Source organism: Colias croceus, chromosome 22, assembly GCF_905220415.1.
Source record: "Colias croceus chromosome 22, ilColCroc2.1".
NCBI classification, from domain to species: Eukaryota; Metazoa; Arthropoda; class Insecta; order Lepidoptera; family Pieridae; genus Colias; species Colias croceus.
In genome coordinates, this window is record NC_059558.1 from 313,680 (window position 1) to 329,408 (window position 15,729).

At 32.8% G+C, this 15,729-nt stretch overlaps 1 protein-coding gene and 1 long non-coding RNA gene across 2 annotated transcripts in view; one reads left to right on the top strand and one right to left on the bottom strand.

Annotated features, from left to right (window-relative positions):
* Nucleotides 1-15,729, top strand: part of LOC123701672 (inactive dipeptidyl peptidase 10) — a 305,461-nt gene that overhangs the window by 122,484 nt on the left and 167,248 nt on the right. The gene's annotated exons all lie outside the window — the stretch shown is intronic.
* Nucleotides 14,063-15,381, bottom strand: LOC123701673. Its single transcript, XR_006752767.1, has 2 exons — nucleotides 14,748-15,381; nucleotides 14,063-14,419 (listed from the first exon to the last, which is right to left on the bottom strand). It is a non-coding gene; the product is annotated as an uncharacterized LOC123701673 (long non-coding RNA).

Consider the following 15,729-nt stretch of genomic DNA (forward strand, 5'->3'; position numbering starts at 1 on the left):
CTCTGAAGTGAGTACTATTTATCAGTTACTACGACAAAAAGTTACTGGACCAAAATTGTAGAGAATTTAATTTGCAACAAATAATGTTAACAAATTTTTTTTATCAGATAAACAGTTTAAGAGATATATCGTATAAACCATATCTTCCGCTATTTTCAAGATGGCGGCCGTGGGACAAGGGTGGCGACCCCACAAACTTGGTGATAGCTTCACACTAACCCCCTCTACACATCAAAAAAATAAAATTGCGTCCTCTAAGAAATGCAACCCCAAATGTAACTTTTCAATGGACTAAAGTTATAAATATCTTGAATGAGCGAATTCTTTTGAATGCAATGCAGTGAGAGGTCAAAAAGGTACTAATAGGTCTAATATTGAAGGTACTAATATGCAGTGAGAGGTCAAAAAGGTACTAGTAAAAAGGTACGTCTTGGAAACTAATGAGGGGTCAGATGAAGCGTGTGTTACAGCTATTTTTGGCTTTATGACGTCATGGTGTAAGACTTTTAATATGTAGGCTGAAGAGCACTTGGCATGCAAATTTGTTAGTCTTTGTGTATTGGTATTGGATTTTTCTTTTTTTTTTTAATATTATTTTTTTTGGTAGTATGATAAATTGTATGTAACTAAATATATAAATTTATAAAGAGAGTTTAGACACATAAAACTGAAGGAATAGAATAAATTCGATCGCTCTGGCGGGTCACGAGTGGCCGAGTTGGTCAGGCATCCGCCCCGGAATGGCGCGAAAGGATTCGCGGGTTCGAGTCCCGCCTCGAGATCGATTTTTTTCTATTCTTTATAAATTTATATTTATAAGGCGTTTGAATGCCATAAAACCAAAAATATCAATTTGTACGTAAATGTGTGTAATGATGAGAGGATTATATTTACTGATAAATGATTGAGTTATGTCACTGTATCAGGTATTTTAATCAATGTAGATCTTATAAATTGTGGACAAATATAATGTAATGAATACACATATTTATAACACTATGTATTGCAACAAAAGTAGTAATTTATTATAGTTACTTATTTATTTACTAGGTTTCCGCTCGCGGCTTCGCCCGCGCAGTAAAAGAAAAACCCGCATAGTTTCCGTTCCCGTGGGATTTCCGGGATTGCGTCATTTTCCCGGGATAAAAAGTAGCCTATGGCCTTTCTCGGGTATCAAAATATCTCCATACCAAATTTCATGAAAATTGGTTCAGTAGTTTAGGCGTGATTGAGTAACAGACAGACAGACAGAGTTACTTTCGCATTTATAATATTACTAGTAAGTATGGATTACGTAAAATTTATTCAATTGAAACATACAGAGAGAACTTTTAATAAAAAGTATGACCTCTAATACATATTAAACAAGTAAATAAGCAAGCATGCCTTTAGAATATTACTTTACCAAACTGCATTACATTTCAAAGATAATTTCAAAGCATTACCAACCACAAAATGGTTTCAACATCAAGACAGACATTCCATTTATATGTATAGAATGTAATACGAACATTCTACAGTCGAAGTATGAAAACATGAACGAATATTAACACGGTTGTTATAACACTAATATTATGAAGAGGAAAACTTTGTTTGTTTGATTGTAATGAATAGGCTCATAAATTACTGGACCGATTTTGGTGACATTTTGCACAGACAATCTTTAGACCCTGAGAAAGAACATAGGCTTTTATTGCAAAACATGTACTACGAGCGAAGCCGGAGCGGACTGCTAGTGTTTTATAAAATGACATTTAGATTTACTAGGAATTAATTGTGTCTAATAAGTAACACATTTTTTTCAAATGCATGTGTTACTTAAGTAGTAAAAAATGTGTTAAGTATTGGTTATAATAAGAATAGTTATTATCCTAGCTTAACGTTTCCGAAATGAATAGTAGCCTAGTGCTTCGTTTCATTTTGTAATATTAAATAAATCTATCCACAAATACATGTAATTTTATTCACTTGATCACGTTACAGCAATTATTTACTAATCTAATCTAATAACGATGCTAAGTCTCATTCAAATCGGTTCATCCATACCGACGCTACGATGCTATAAACATAGATAAGAACTGAAAATCTTTTCATAACTATTAAATAAATGCTTGCAACAAAATCACTCACTCATGCACACTCACGCAAACACAGGTACACACAAGCACACACACAACACACACACACACACACACACACACACACACACACACACACACACACACACACACACACACACACACAATATCCATCGGCCAAATCGTATATTTTAATTAGTATACGTAATTCGTCATTAGTCACTAAAATTTATTTTGTTAACTTGCCAAAATATATAATGTAATATGGAATTTGTAAGGGAAGGCACTGCCTTCTGAGATACAGGTAATTACCTAGTTCAGAAGGCAGAGCAATATTGTAATGATTATATTTGAAGTTGCTAATAAATTTTATTTTATTTTTTATTTTTTTTATAGATAGATAGATAGATAATACTTTATTGCACACACACAAGATTTACATAAAACACAGATATAGAACAAACAGATGCAAGTATGTACAAATGGCGGCCTTATCGCTAGGCAGCGATCTCTTCCAGATTACCATTAACATACTCATTTATTAACCTTATAGCACAACTTATTATCAGTAGTTTTATAACAAAATACAATATCTTGATGCTAAAAGAATTTGAAAGTGCATCAGAAGTTTAACAAGTGTTAACTGCGTTAAAAACAACCGACTTCAAACTTGCACTTGCAAAAATGCCTATAAAATAAAAACTACTGGGCCTATCCGAATAAAAATTTTATGGGACCAATTCGACACCATCCCGCATCGAACAAAAAAAGAATCACGTAAATCGGTTCAGAAACCTCGGAGTAATCGGTGTACATACATAAAAAAAAACATACCGGCCGAATTGATAACCTCCTCCTTTTTTTGAAGTCGGTTAAAAATTGTTAGAGAGAAATTCCCTTTGAGCTTATGTATTTGAAAATGTTAAAATGTTAAAGAATATTAGTTTAAAAGGATGTTCAGCCACTGGTATTCCTGTAGTGAAATATTTTAATATGAATACTATTTCTGTGTACCCGACTTTGTTAGAAAGCAGGTAAGGTTTTTAGTGTGTTTATTTTTAATAATAAAAGAAGAAATTACATTTGAAAATGACTCTACTAAAGAAAATTCAAGTTATTTACAAAATTTTCATGTGAGTATGGACTAAACTATACTAAATTAGATATGTATATTGTATAATGTATATAGAATATATCTAATTAAATATAATAAACTTAAACCAAGAAATACCTATTTAAAAATAATGCATATAATCTAAATTTATAAAGATATCGCAGATTATCATGTAGCATTTGTAATCAAAAACATATTATTTAAACATCTTTTTTTTTAAATCACATGTAACGACACGTGCCGCAACTAGTGATTACATTGAATGGCGCCAAATAAGTTCAGTGATTAATTTGATTCGCGAAGTGTTTTAGTGGTTGCTCTAAATTGCTACTGCGACTGCCAACTTGTATCCATACTAATATTATAAATGCGAAAGTAACTCTGTCTGTCTGTCTGTTACTCAATCACGCCTTAACTACTGAACCAATTTGCATAGAAATTTGGTATAGGGATATTTTGATACCCGAGAAAGGACATAGGCTACTCTTTATCCCGGGATAGGTTTTATCCCGGAAATCCCACGGGAACTGGAACTATGAGGGTTTTTCTTTGACTGCGCGGGCGATGCCGCGGGTGGAAAGCTAGTATCAAATAAACTACTAAGAACGATTAGACCGTGTTTTATACATGTTCACTTATGAATTAAAGAAAGAGATATGTTTCGTGAAATAGCTGACATAGTATATCGGTGCATTTAGACCAAACGAACATAGAGCTAGTGCAAGAGCATTCTTTCATCATCATCATCATATTCATTTAATAATTAAAATCCATGTTACGTCAATTTATTCAGAGCTTAGTGTGGGATAAATTAGACACATTAATATTGTTACGTATGGGAGTGAAAAAATGCTGGAATTAAACTGAATTAAAAAAAATAAACATCGACTTCAATTAAATCCTCTATACCTTTCCTTTGATAATATCCTTATTTTCCATATATCCAAGTGCTGTGAAAACTACCAGTGCCTAATCATACAGTCCATTTAACGGTAGTGTTATACAACTTGTAGTGTAGTGTGTAAGTATGTGTGACGGTTGTGTGTGTGCGTGAACATGAACACAGTACAGAGCACGGGTGGGGGCCATGGGCCCATCAAGAAGGACCATAAGCATGAGGTAAGTGCTATTTATGATAAAAAGGCGTATGTGCCGAGCACAAGACACACGTGTCAGAAGTGAAACTTCTTTGCCAAGATTCAAATATTCCAAAATCGTCGCCTTATTCCTTGACGTGACCTTGAACTTGTGTTTCTTGCCGGTTCTTCTCCGTAGATACTGCTTTCCGAATCGGTGGTAAATGTTAAAAATATGACGTAATGACGTTTCAAAAGTGCTTCTAGAAGAAGTCTAATTGAATAAATAAATGTTTGAGTTTGAGTTTGTGTGTTTGAAATTATACTCTCAACGTGCCTAAAAAAGTTTCACTTCAAAAAATTAAAAAACACACAAAATGAAAAACTCATGAAATTTCTAATTAAAATTTTTAATTTTTTTAAATTTAATTTTTTTTTTAAATTTCTATGGTAATTTTATGGTATGTTTTTTTTTTCAAGGTAGGTAAGGTGGATTGGATTCGAAGGGAGAGAAAATTCAGATGTTTATATTAATTTTGTGCAATGAAACTATTCAATGTCTCTACCAATCGATTGCCAATTTGAAAAGTGTTTTCCAAGATCATTTTCAAATTTAATTTAACCTTCTAGTTGCTTTCCTAAACCCAGCATCCGTGTCTAGTATTTGCTAGAATTCCTATCGTATTCAAAGTACCATTAGAGAGTAACAAATGGGCCGCAGTGCGTACGTTCACAAGCGAATATCATTCGTTCCGAGCTGTTTGAGAATCAAGGAATATATAGCATCAAGTGCTGATGGAAACAATTAATTCCATTTAGAGGTAAAATTTCGGTGATTAAAGTGAAAGATTTATTTATTTTTACTAATAGAATAGGGAAAAAGAAAAACATAAAATAATAGAGCCAGTTGTTATACAAAACTAGCGGTCCGCCCCGGCTTCGCCGGTGGTACATGTTTACGTTTTCTCTACATAAGAACCATCCTCGTACTTCAAGGAATGTAATAAAAAAAGAACTATCGAAATCGGTTCGGCCGTTCTCGAGTTATGCGCTTACCAACACATTTTGCGATTCATTTTTATATACATATAAGAAGATGCATACAGCTCTGCACAAAGAAACAGCAGCTTTTTGCATCATCATCCAAAATAATCATCTTCCAAAACACGGAACGATAAAACAAAAATCCACGCATTCTAAAATATTGACACGTCCATTCGGCCATCTATCATAAAACCGTCAAATTAGTCGTAAAAAATGATTTTTCCGATATACGTAATTCTTCTATTGAAGCCGTGATATATGAGTTTCCCGCCATTCTGCTTGATTTATTATCTGTGACATTATCTGGGGCTGAATAATTGCTTCCAATTTTACATTGAAATATGCTGATGACAAGGATACAGGATATGAGATTATGCGTGTGGGAAGGAGACGGTATGCTATTATTGTATTATACAATATAGGAATAAATGTTCATTTTTAATTTAATTTACTAACATAATCACTACATATAAATGAGCTTCAATAAAACGATGTTTTATCCTATCTTAATAGCTTTGCCCTTCCAACTTAACAGTTTTCTACATAGGTATAGAATTTCGCAATCTCATATAATTTATATTTAACTTAAAAATATATAAGACTAGATTTCCGCCCGCGGCTTCGCCCGCGTTTTCAAAGGAATACCCGCATAGTTCCCGTTCCCGTGGGATTTCCGGGATTAAACCTATCCTATGTGTTAATCCAAGTTACCCTCTATATGTATGCTAAATTTCACTGTTTTCGGTTCAGTAGTATTTGCGTGAAAGAGTAACAAACACACACATCCTAACCAACTTTCGCATTTATAATATTAGTAGGATTTATATGCAATCATAAACAATTGTTCGTGATTCTTGGCGAAAAGTCAATGCATGAAATAGGAGAGCAACTTAGCACGTACCTACTTACTATTCTAAAACGTGAGAATTCATAATATATAGGTAATTAATTATTATTGGTTATAATAATAAATTATCATAACATAATTCATATGTTAAATGTTTCTCTATGACCACTTATTTTAACCGACTTCCTAAATAAGGAGGTTCTGTAAAACACTTTGTGACTATACATACAATAATATTATGTAGAGATAGGTACTGTACTTATTAAATTCATTTGTCTAATTGTCAGTCTGTTTAACAAAATAATATATGTTACTATCTATAATTTTATCTATTATTTTATAGATAGTGAAAAAGGTGGTTAGGGGCAGATGCATTATACATCTGTTTCACTGATCGATTTTCTTATAGGGACAAGTAGGTAATCAGCCTTCTATGTCCTGCCACACCGAGACTTTTTTTTTCTTCGTCTCCACCGGGAATCGAACCCACGACCTCTCTACGCTCACGCGACAACCACTTTACCAAGGAGGTGGTCATTTTATAGATAGGTAATGTACTATTATTCTCAGCTTGTAGGTCTCGGAATTCTCAAGTGACCGACCGGTTCTTATAACATAAACATTGTGACTCATTCGAATGCGATGCGATGCATTGAAGGGCACACTAGATATCGGAAAAAGGTAAAGTCCCGGGTTGACTTGTGTAGAGATCATCCTACTAATCTATACAATTATACATATCTATACATATAATAAATCTGTAGAAGGGTCAATTCTGTACATTGAAAATATTAAAAAAATAAATAGCAGGGGGCGTTACTGGATCGATACCAAACCCAAATATGTGTGTTGCGGCAATAAGGCTTGTTTTTGCATAACCCGTGTTTTCGTGTTGAAATGAAACGTCCTTCCTCTATTGAATCTGTTTTATTACTGACTGATACACAAGTGACTTAGACGTCAACGTAGTTAATAAAAAAAACCGAACATACCGCCCACCAAAGGACTACACTAGTCCTTTCAAATAACAATGAAATTAGTCTCCTTAACTTACAAACAAGCGGCATGCTGTATGAATTAACAAATAACACCGTAAAAAATCAATATATACCTTAAATTTGAATGTTACATACATTACATACATATTACATTGAACATTTGTTTACGACACTATAATTTTGACTTTAATTTTTAATAAATTTATCAAATACACATCATAATACATCTTTGCAAGCTTTGTTATTTTTTATATTTTAGTTTACACACAATTTTATACATTTTTATGACAGTTTTATATTAAATATTTGTTTACACATAATATCAGTACAGATAGGTTTACATTTTACACTTATACAATTAATCAAATACACATACATATACCATAGCAAAAGAACATGCGAAATGAATTGACTCGCTTGTTTTAAATGATTAATTGATATCTGTATAGATAGGAAGATAACACAATTTAGATACACTTCTTTTTATTACACTATCACCGCTTTTTACACTATAAACCCTAGTGAAACCGTCTGGCCCCGGGTGTTTGGCAGTGATACGCCCTAATGCCCATTTGCCAGGTGGCAAATTAGGTTGTTTAATCAAAATAACATCACCTACTTTAAATTCATCATTCTTCTTCAACCATTTTGTTCGCTGTTGCAAACTGGTCAAATATTCAGTTGTTATTTTCATGTCTTCTTTATTCTTTTTAAATCTCAAAAATTTCTTACAATAAGCTATTGTTTTCAATAATTCTTTTAATGTATCAAATTCTTCAAATTTCAATGAAATTTTATCTTGTTTAGTGTTTGTTAGTGGGACTGTATTAATAGGTATCTTCTTTTCTTCTAAATCAGTTTGTATAAATTCTGGTCTTTCTAATTGTAGTTCATTGTTTCTTAACCACCTGGGACCATTCCACCAAATGTCACAGTTTTTAAGATTTATAGCAAGCATTCCTCGCGATGCTATATCTGCTGGGTTATCGTGAGATTGAACATGATGCCATTGTTCCTTATTAACTGTAGAAACTATCTCAACTACTCTATTTGCGACGAAAGCTTTCCATCTCGAAGGTTCACCAAATAGCCAAGCAATAACAATTGATGAATCTGTCCAAGCAAAAACCTTGGACGTTGGTATACGCAGTGATTGTGATACTTGCTTCAAAAGTTTGGAAAGTAATAAAGCTCCACAGAGTTCAAGTCTAGGTAATGATATCGTCTTAAGTGGTGCAACCCTTGTTCTTGCAGCAATTAGACTTGTACTATAAGTTCCATCATCATTTCTAACACGACAGTAAACAACTGCAGCATAAGCTAATGTCGAAGCGTCTGAAAACCCATGAATTTCAATTGTATCAAAATTTGTATTTACTGTTCCAAGCCATCTATCTATAGTAATATCCTTTATATTTTGGAGATCATCGCGAATATTCTTCCACTCTTCTTTTATAAAAATATTAAGATCCTCATCCCAGTTTGCTTTTTCAAGCCATAACTTCTGCATTAAAATTTTAGCTAAAACAATACAAGGTGCAATCCATCCTAATGGATCAAATAATTTTTGTATATCAGAAAGAATATTGCGTTTAGTTATTATAACGTTATCGTCATCTATTGATTCTAAACTAAAATTATATTCGAATCGATCCGTTCCCAAATTCCATTGAACACCTAATGCCTTGACAATACCATCTAATTTAATATCTAAATGCGCCTTTGTAGATCTATCATTTGGTTCTAAAGATTGTAAAAATTCTGCACTATTAGACGACCACTTTTTAAGATCAAAACCTCCTCTTCGCAATAGTTCCGTCAAATCTTTTCTTAGCTGAATACATTGTTCCAAATCATCACCACCAGACATGCAATCGTCTACGTAAAAATCTTCGTTTAATATTCTAGCAGCTTCAGGAAAATGATGACCTTCATCAGCAGCAAGTTGTTTAAGTGTTCTTACAGCTAGGTATGGAGCGGATGCTGTGCCAAAAGTGACGGTAAGTAATCTCATATCTTGTATATTTTCAGTTGGATCATTTCGCCAGACTATTCTTTGGTAGTCGACATCATTCCTATTCATCCATATCATTCTGTACATTTTCTGAATGTCTGATACGAAACAGATTTTATGAGTTCTCCACCTCATAATAATGTTTCTGAGATCTTCTTGCAATACTGGACCAGGTAAGAGTTCATCATTTAATGATATGTTGTTAGAACCTTTACAGGAAGCGTCGAACACAACTCGAGTCTTCGTGGTCTCCTTATCTTGGCGTACAACGGCGTGGTGGGGTAAGTAAACTGCTTTTTTATTTATTTCTTTTTCAGGTACTTCTTCAATGTGTTTTAATTCTTTGTATTCTTCTATTACTTTCAGGTATTCTTTTTTCAGATCTGGATCTCTTTTAAATCTTCTCTCTAATTGCATCAATCTTCTTACAGCTACTTCTCTCGTGTTTCCTTCAGGTGAAAGCAGCTTTTCAGTTTTAAAAGGTAATGTAACTATATATTTTCCATTAGTATCTCTCTCATGTGTTCTTTCATATATATCTTCACATAGTTGCTCTTCTTTAGTTAACTTTCTATTTGTATCAATATCTATCTCCCATATAGTTTTAAGTAAGTCATTAATATTTGAATCACTAGTTAAATTTGTAACCATTAAAGACTTATGTATAGTGTTAACCTTCATGTTAATTCCACCCATAATGATCCATCCCAGGTTGGTATTTTGAGCACATATAGTACCTGAGAGACCCTTGATTAAACCTTCTTGTAGAATTTTTGTGTATTCATTTACACCCAATAAAAGATCCATACAACCCGACTCATAAAAGTTTGGATCTGCTAAATTTAAATTGTTAAAGTGTACAAGCTCATGTTTAATACTATTTTTTGAAGGAAAGTTTATTTTTAAATACTTTGACATCACGTAGGCGTGTACTGGTAACTCAAACTTAGGTTCCCACCGAGACAAAATATTTACTTTGACCTCATTCCTTACATGTACCTTCAAAGACTCCATGCCAGTTACTATCATATTAACCGGCTTGAGCTGTAACTTTAAGACTTGTGCAGCTCGTTTTGTAATAAAACATGCCTGTGACCCTGAATCTATTAATGCCTTAAGAGTAGTAGTGTGTCCATTTTCACCTTTAACCACTACTACCGCAGTTGCCAAGAGACTTACCTTATGTTCACCATCTCCTAGACTATGTAAAGACGTCATTGTAGTATGCACCTTCTTCTCATCTACATCGGTCCGCATTGATGTCGACGGTTGTGTAGTTACCTCGGATACCGACGAATCTGTACCTATACCTATATTTGATCGGTGTAGAAGAGAATGATGACGCTTTTTACATATGTGACACGACAAAGGTATACGACATTTAAATGCCGAATGACCTGGGGCCAAACAGTTAAAACACAATTTCTTACTTTTTACATATTCAACACGTTCATTACAATTCATTTTTGCAAAAGATTTACATTTACACAGATTATGATTCTCATTACACATTATACAACATTTCACAGAATTAACAGACGTACTTACATGAAAAACGCGTTCTTTAGTAGACCTTACAGGCGGTGTAATTAATTCTAATGTACGAAATTTAGACTCTAAATACTGTTTTAAATCTAACCACTTCGGTAACTCTTCACTTTTTGTGTACGCAAATTCCTCCCACGCTTTATGAGACTCTGGGTCTAACTTCTGCACTACGAGAAATATTATAATCGGATCCCAAGAGTCGATGGATACATCTAGACACGCGGCAGCGTGTCAAGCCGAGTTCAAGCGAAGAGAACTGGCGAGCAGCAGCCGTGTGTATATTTACACGAACCATTTCGAGCCACTTTTCACCCCCTTATAACTCGAAAACTATTTAAGTTATATAAACCAAATTTGGTACATATCAAGAGGACCTCAAGATAAACAAGAACCTTAAATTTCATAAATACAGATTAAACAGTTGCGTAGATATTAATATCCAAAAATCGCAATTTTTAAGACTGACTGACTTATAGACATATACAAAACCTAACCCACTTCCAGATGACCTAGAAAGTTCAAATTTTGTAATCAACTAGGTAATAGTGAGTGTACAAAGGAAAAAATCAGAAAATACTGAATTTATTTGTATTTAATTTTTTTTTCAATGACATAAATTTTGTTTGTATGGAAAAATGGAAAAGTTTAAAAAATTAGAAAAGAGTATAATCACCTTACTAGTCTTAAAAAATAGATCAAAACTAATCAGTGGCCGAAAAAAATTTTGAAATCCATCAATAAATGACTGAGATATAGATTATTGAAGTTTACATATTTTAGGACGAAACATCTGTAGATTCGAAGCGCCTCTGACATCACACTCACTCGTGCTAGTATCGCTAGGGCGGATTACTCAAAACTGTTATTAAACGTAAAATAAAAGAAAATTGTAATAAAAATATTGCCTTTATTGCTCGTACAGTTAAAAATAATATATAATTTTACATATTCACATTTATTTATTCTTTATTTATGAGTGTTTAGTTTAGTTTTAATTTCTGTGTAAATAAATAAATAAATAAATAAAATCTTTATTTTGCTTTAAACATGGTATTCAATGGTGATACAATTATATTAATAAAGCACAAACATGTTTAGCCAATACAAGCATGCAAAAATAATTACCATAAATGGTGTAATGGAAGAAGGCTTCGTCGAAGGTCGAAATGATTTAATTTGCGTAATATTAATATGAGTGAAACATCTTTAGGCGCGTTTAGAGTAAAATTTCAAGATCGCGTCATGGCAATACCGTAACGTCATGGAGTAAGGCGACGATTCTTCTACAACGATCTTTGCATCTTGGTAATAGTGGGTGTACAAATTCACGCTGGATGTTTAGAAAATCATGTAATCTTTTAAACAGAAAACGAGTTTAAAAAATTGCAGATAATGACGGGGCAATGTGCGCTGACATTCATAACATACAAGAAAATATAGAAAACTAGATTTCCGCCCGCGGCTTCGCCCGCGTTTGCAAAGGAAAACCCGCATAGTTCCCGTTCCCGTGGGATTTCCGGGATAAAAACTATCCTATGTGTTAATTCAAGTTACCCTCTATATGTATGCTAAATTTCATTGTAATCGGTTCAGTAGTTTTTACGTGAAAGAGTAACAAACATCCATACATCCATACATCCATACAAACTTTCGCATTTATAATATTAGTAGGATAATACTAAACAAACCATACAGAGAAACCGCAAGAAAAAAAAATCGTATATAAAAAGTATTATATTTATAAAGTAAATCAAATTTGCAGAGTAATTTTCTGTACAAAAAGTAATGATATCCCACCAAAAACATAAATGTAAAAATTGGAGCCGAGTTCAATCGTTGACTTAATTTGCCAAAAAAAGAAATGAGATCTAAATGTGTGCCAAGTTCTGCAGACAGTCCAGAAATTTATTTACAAAGATGTATTAAGTTCTTAGGTTGACTGAAAACTCAATTGTTTTATTTTCCCTTAGAGAACAATGTTTATTCCAAAATATAACTTTTTTAATTTGAATAATATAATTATTTTCACAAAGCAAACAACTAATGACCTATTGAACCCCATAATTTGATGAGGCTAGTTTTTAGAACCTCACAAAATATAAACAGTAGGTATGTAAAACTAGCCTCATCAAATTATGGGGTTCAATAGGTCATTAGTTGTTTGCTTTGTGAAAATAATTATATTATTCAAATTAAAAAAGTTATATTTTGGAATAAACATTGTTCTCTAAGGGAAAATAAAACAATTGAGTTTTCAGTCAACCTAAGAACTTAATACATCTTTGTAAATAAATTTCTGGACTGTCTGCAGAACTTGGCACACATTTAGATCTCATTTCTTTTTTTGGCAAATTAGGTCAACGATTGAACTCGGCTCCAATTTTTACATTTATGTTTTTGGTGGGATTTAAATTTACAAGACTAAGTATTTAAAACTTCATTAGATAGTGGTATCTAATAATGATTTTAACTGAGAAGCAGTTTGCGAAATGGGTCATTGTCAAATTTTGCGCAGGTAAACGTAACTGCAGATTTCAAAAATGTGAAAAAGAAAATATTTTAAAATTGAACTTTTCTTTATGCCCGTGCCTGTTAAAATAACTGAAGTATCTGTAATTCAAGTTGGCCGAGATGTTTAGCTAATAATTTAAGATTTATTTCAGATTTAGTGCGTCAGGGTGGAGAAAAAATACAACTCTGTTATTATTACACTTTACCTTTTATCATTAAATTAAATAAGCCAGTCGAACATATTTTGGCTTTTATATTAATTACAGTCTTATATCTTATAATCACCATTAGAAACACAAGCTTTTTTAAGTTTAACAGTAATTTATTTACAATTTTAGTCAACTCTGTTACTTTATGAATTATAACAAACCTTAAATTCTACACTACTCCATGAAATATCTGTAAATTAACAGCTAATTACAACATATAACCGCTTCATTAACTGACAAATTAACCTATTGTAATATAGCAGTATTATATTGAATAGCTTTTCCTAAATTTCGTAACTAAGTTCTTTAATCTTCGGGACACGAAAGTAACAGAGTTGTAACACAGTAACTTAGTTGTTCTTTTTTTACTATAAGTGAATAAATTGCATACTCTTGATATGTCGTCACGTTCGAAAAGATTGATTTTGGTTCTAAAAACATTTTTCTTACATGTGGGCTGATTTTTTTCATATGAAACTTTGATCCACAGCAAGACACTCTTGTATGGGTCATTGTCAAATTTTGCGCAGGTTAACTTGTCCCTCAAAACTTTTTTACTTCTATACCATTAAAAAATTAACTGTCACTAAAAACTTACAGCAAATACAAACTTTTCATATGAAACTTTGATCCACAGCAAGACACTCTTGTATAATTTGTATTTCCTGCCTAGACATTTTAACGGCCTTCTTGTCGAATATTTTATCAATAGCATACTTTTCCTTCAGATTCTTAACTTTTTCATGGCCATTTTTAATAGCATTTACTGGATTTTCTGGATTGCCGTCCTTATTTTTAGACTTCTTTCGTTTTTCTCTGTTGCATTGTTTTTTATACGTCTCCTATCTCTTGTTAACTGTTTCTAATTGTTACTTAAATTTTATATAACCTGTAAATAACTTCGATCTGTTTCTGTTAACTTGCTTGCTTCTCAGCTGGCGTGAGAGGCATTTTAAGGGCGTTAATAACGGCAGAATAACCTGTAACAATATCTTCAAAGTTACATTTAATTAAATATGATTTATTTACATATAACAACTCAAAATTACTTTGGGAAACCGATTCTTAAGAAAAAAAATTATTACAAATATAAAATTTCAAACAAAAGTTACAGAATACATGCTTACTCAACTCTGTTACCATGAGCTAAGTAACAGAATGATGATAACAGAGTTGTAAATTTTACATTCTAAAAGACATAAATCATAGAATAATGCATTTAGTTATTTTTTTATTTCAAATTGAGCATAATTACCCCTTAAACAACAAAGTGAACGTAAGTTAATAGAAAAAAACGGTTTTACTTACTTTAATAGGTAGGTAACAATGTTGATGCGGAATAAAAACACGCGGCACGTTCAGCGCCACGCGGTCGACTGAGATTCAATGTACCCCACCCCCAGACCTAACGAACGACCACAATGGCTGCAGAAACCTCGCTCAAGCTAATAGAAAGTCGAAAACAGCGCCACCTCTATTTTGAGTAATGATTTATTTAGTAACATAGTAGTGCACACGATTCCAAACACTACGTGGGACAAAGTTAAAATATTTTTTATAAAATAAATCTTAGCACTGATCGGGTTGAAAATGTACTTTTAGAAATATTCGCAATATTCTGTTTATAGTAATATTTTAATTGATGTGGGTTGGTATATTGGAAATTGTAGTTATTTTATATTTTCTGTAACGAAGTGCTACTTGGGACAGGTCAAATTTGTATGGAAAACCCTTCTGTTACCAGAAAAAACCACAATGTTACTTTAAAAAATAAAATAAAAAATGAAAACTAAGTCTTTATTTTATTAATATCTGTTTATTAATGCGATTAAGTTTGTATTTGCTGTAAGTTTTTAGTGACAGTTAATTTTTTAATGGTATAGAAGTAAAAAAGTTTTGAGGGACAAGTTAACCTGCGCAAAATTTGACAATGACCCAAATACATTTTTTCTGAGAAAAAAGTCGTTTTAATAAAGAGTTAACAATTAAACGTTTGTTTCCGTACCTTAATTTTAATGTTTCCCAAGCCTGTGTATAATTAGCATCGGTAATTCTAATATTACGTAAAAAACTTTCTGCCTCGCCTGAAACACTGGACTTAAGGTAGTGTAGTTTTTGTACCTCGGAAAGCGTGCTGTTGTTGTGCACTAAACTTAGGTATAAATCATTGAATGTCGGCCATCCCTCATAGCTCCCGGCGAACGTAGGTAACTCAATCCGCGGCAACCTCACTCGTTCGTTGATGTGTACCACGGTGCTGTCATGGCTGGACTCCCGGGCTGATGCAGTG